Consider the following 4,029-nt stretch of genomic DNA (forward strand, 5'->3'; position numbering starts at 1 on the left):
TTCCATGTTCCCTACATCTCTTCAACAATTTCTCTAAGACCTTCAAATGATCTTCTCTTTTCTTCGTGAATACTGTCAAATCATCCAAATAGATAACAATTATTTTTTCCTTTAAATCTACAAAGGACAAAATCATGGCTCTCTAAAAAGTAGCTCCAACATTAATTAGACCAAAGGGAATTTTTTTATAAGAAAATGTCCCCCAAGGAGTGGTGAATGTTGTCTTAAACTGATCGTCTAGATCTACTTCAATCTGGGTGAAGCCTAAGAAACCATCTGACATGGACATCATTTTAGATCATTCCATTGTCATTAGTAAGTGATCCATGTTGGGGAGAGCATAGTTGTCTGTGAGAGATGCTTGGTTTAGATTTTTATAATCCATACAGATTCTAATCACCCCACTTTTCTTCCTAATAGGGACAACATTCGCTATGCATCTTGAATGGTGTATAGGATAAATGATCCTAGCTTCGTAAATTTTATGAATTTCTTTGAAGATGGCATCTGAGATCATTGGGTTGGAGTTACATTTCTTTTGCCTAAAAGTAAATGTATTAGGATTAAGGGGAATCCGTTGCTTAGACTCACCATTCTTAGAAGGTTTTAAATCTTCATAACCCCATGCAAAAACATCTTGATATTCATAAAGCAATGCTTTAGCTCTAGTTCTTTCTTTAGTTGAACAACCATTACCAATCTTAATAATTTTAGGCTTAAACTCAGTGCCTACATTCATTCCCTCATAATCATCTGAGCGTCCACCTTTCTTAACCTTTTTTTTCCTTCTAATAAATGCATCATGTTTATTAAACAATTTTTCTAAATAGATTAGGTATCTAGCCATTTTGTTACCTTTTAATTGTTCCACACCTAGCTCCAAATCTTTCTTGTTATTAGGAAAGAACTCTTGGTAGGGGCTTTCACTTCCTTCAAAGTACTGGTTAGTGAAATGCTTGACTCCTTCTAGAAAGCACTGGATCTTCTTATCACTATTAAAGACTTTCCATGATTCAACAATATCAAGTACATTAGGTCTAAAGAGAACTTCAACCTTGTATTATTTGTCTTTGAATTTTTGATGAGGCAATAGAAGGAATGAAGAGGTAGCTAACATATCCGTCCTTAAATTTTTCTCCCTTATAATAGCTTCCATACAGAAGGCATCAAGGTCTTCTATCTCATCCTAAACTTTGTTCCTATAATTCCAAAGTCTTAGGTTTTTCACAGTATAGTGACTTCAAACTTGTTTCACTATGAGTTCTACATAACCTTAGGGTTTTAGAATTTTCACTCCTCTTTACTTTGCAACATTAATGCCTAAAATTAATGCTTCATATTCATCAGTGTTGGTTGTGTTCTTAAACTATAGCTTGTATGCTAGTTGTGTCAGATCTCCCTCAAGGGAAATGAGCACCACACCTGCTCTTGATCCAATAGTTGTACAATTTCCATCAAACTCTAAGCTCTAGATTCTTTGATCATCGAGAGGTTTTGACTCTTCTTCTAGAGTACTAGAATTAGAAAAGGAAGAAAAAATTAGTTTGAAAACCTATAAGAAAAGGAAGAAAAAATTAGTTTGATCGCCAATTGCTATGGGCTGTGAAGTATTTTATGAATCTAAATATATAAGCTCCAAAGAAATATACACCTATGGAAAGTGTTATACTTGTTGCATGTATCGTGCACTAGAAGAGCCCAAGTTAATTGGAAGTTAAAATGAGTAGTATACACATGGGACCTTGCCAAGTAGAAGCTACTATGACTTTTGCAGATTTATGAAAGAAGTTTACTATGAATGATGTTATTATCTCCTATTGCAGAAAACAAATAATATTTCTATACTATTTCTAAAAATGAATTTATTTTCAGTTTATGCAATTCATGAAACAATTCTAGAATGTTATGTTTTGGAGCAGGAAAGAACTTAATGGAAGGAAATATGTCATTCAAAGAATACCTTGTTTTCCAATGTGTACTAATTTCTTTCACATGCTCCTTGAATATAGATTTAGTTAATGTGGACTACAAAGTGAACACAAAAATAAGAACATTGTAATCACTCATTCATTTCTTTCATTTTTTGTGAAGCTCAAATGCACTCAGTGAAAGCAAAAGGTTTATAACATTTTTTCCTTTAGACTAAAAGAAAAATGCATGCTATATGGTGTCAACTTCTACTTTGTGAACAATGTTATTATCTCTTATAGTAGAAAACAAATAATATTACTATACTATTTCTGAAAACTAAGCTATTGTTATTTTATGCAATTAGAGAACATGAAACAAATCTAGTGCTATATTTTAGAGCAGGCAAGAAGAATCTAATGGAAGGAATTATGTCATTAAAAGCATACCTTTTTGGTAATCTTTGCTAATAATTACTTGCACGTGCTCCTTGTGTATAAACTATAAAGTAAGTGTATAATATTTTAATAATTTGTTTGTTGTATAAATTGTGTCAACAACATAAATTTTATTCTCACTCAGAACCTTCATCTCATTTATAGTTGCTCAAGATGCACGAAAAACCACATCCCTTGATTTAATGACATTCATGTTCTCCCCGCACTTCTATAGGTTTATATTGAAATCACAACACCTCCAATTCCTCTAAAAAAATCTGATGGCCAAGCTTTCATCCAATTCAAAGGATTCCAACTTGAATGACTAGTGACTTTCCATTTTCTCCTATTCATGAAAATCCAACTTATAGCTTAATATTCTCCATAAATTGTCCCCAAAATTCATTAACTGCTTGTTGATAGACACAAATGTTCTCAGTCTAATCTACTTAATTTCCACCAGCAACTTTGGTAAGTATGTAGAAAACCTCATCCAAAAAAGACCTTTTGACCTTCACGCTGCTACCAACTATAGATTCACAAAAGCCCTCAACCAGAAAAGGTATTTTGACCTTTGCACTACTACCAATTGTAGATTCATGAAAAAACCTCAATCGAATTTTTTTTTCCTTTGCAGTCCTACTGACTGTAGATTTGCTAAAACCCTTAGTTGGAAAAGGGATTTTGACCTCCACTGCTATTGACTATAGATTCACAAAACCCCCCAGGTAGAAAAGGGCTTTTGAACTCCTCACTGCTACCAACTAAAGATTTGCAAAAACCTTCAATTGAAAAAGGGTTTTTGACCTCCTCATTGTTGCCGACTGTAGATTTGTAAAATCCCTTAGCAAGAAAAGGAATTTTGACCTTGATGCCACTACCGACTATAGATTCAAAAAAACCATACTTAATCCTGCATCATAAAAGCCATGGTTCATGGGATGGAAACCCTCATCAAATAGTGGTCATTACAACCGACCTCTAAACTGATTGGGTAGGATCCTAATATTGTGACCCTTGCTATCGTGACCATTGCCTTTGTACCCCTATTTCTAGGTTTTGATATCTATCTATGTGCATAGGTATAATATGCCCAAAACAAAATCTCCTACCAAAGACAATGTCAAAAGTTCATTTCCCACTATTGGAAAATACACAGTGTCGTAATTTTCAATTCAAGACAATACAAATATTTAAACATTTATTTTGAGAAATTTAAAATTATAATTAAGATATTTAAGACAAAATACTAATGTTGTCTTTAAAAAACATCTTAAAATCATATTATATCATTGTAGTAGTGGTGAAAATTAATAAGTCCACTCCTGCAGTAAGCATATTTCCACTGGTGTAGCTTGGATCTAAGAAGAGGGTATATATAAATTATTATTTTGGTGCTCAGAGATCTCATTTTTAGGGGCAAGTTTGTAGTGATCAACAAGATTCCCCACACACGGTCCTGATGGATGAATTACCAGTGTTGATAACAAAGCATCATGATAATTGTGAGAAATACTACATTGTAGCCCTATTTGAGCATTTATGTCTTCAGCATTAAGGTTCACTGCTTGCATGATACTTGAGGGCAATAGAATAGTTGAACAAGTTGGCATCCTTCTCAAATTAGATTTCTTACCCACTCACCAAGGCAAGAACACGCCAGTGCCTCTAGATTCTCAACTTG

This window comes from Cupressus sempervirens, chromosome 9 (assembly GCF_028749045.1).
Source record: "Cupressus sempervirens isolate cs-2001-9-10 chromosome 9, ASM2874904v1, whole genome shotgun sequence".
Classification (NCBI taxonomy): Eukaryota; Viridiplantae; Streptophyta; class Pinopsida; order Cupressales; family Cupressaceae; genus Cupressus; species Cupressus sempervirens.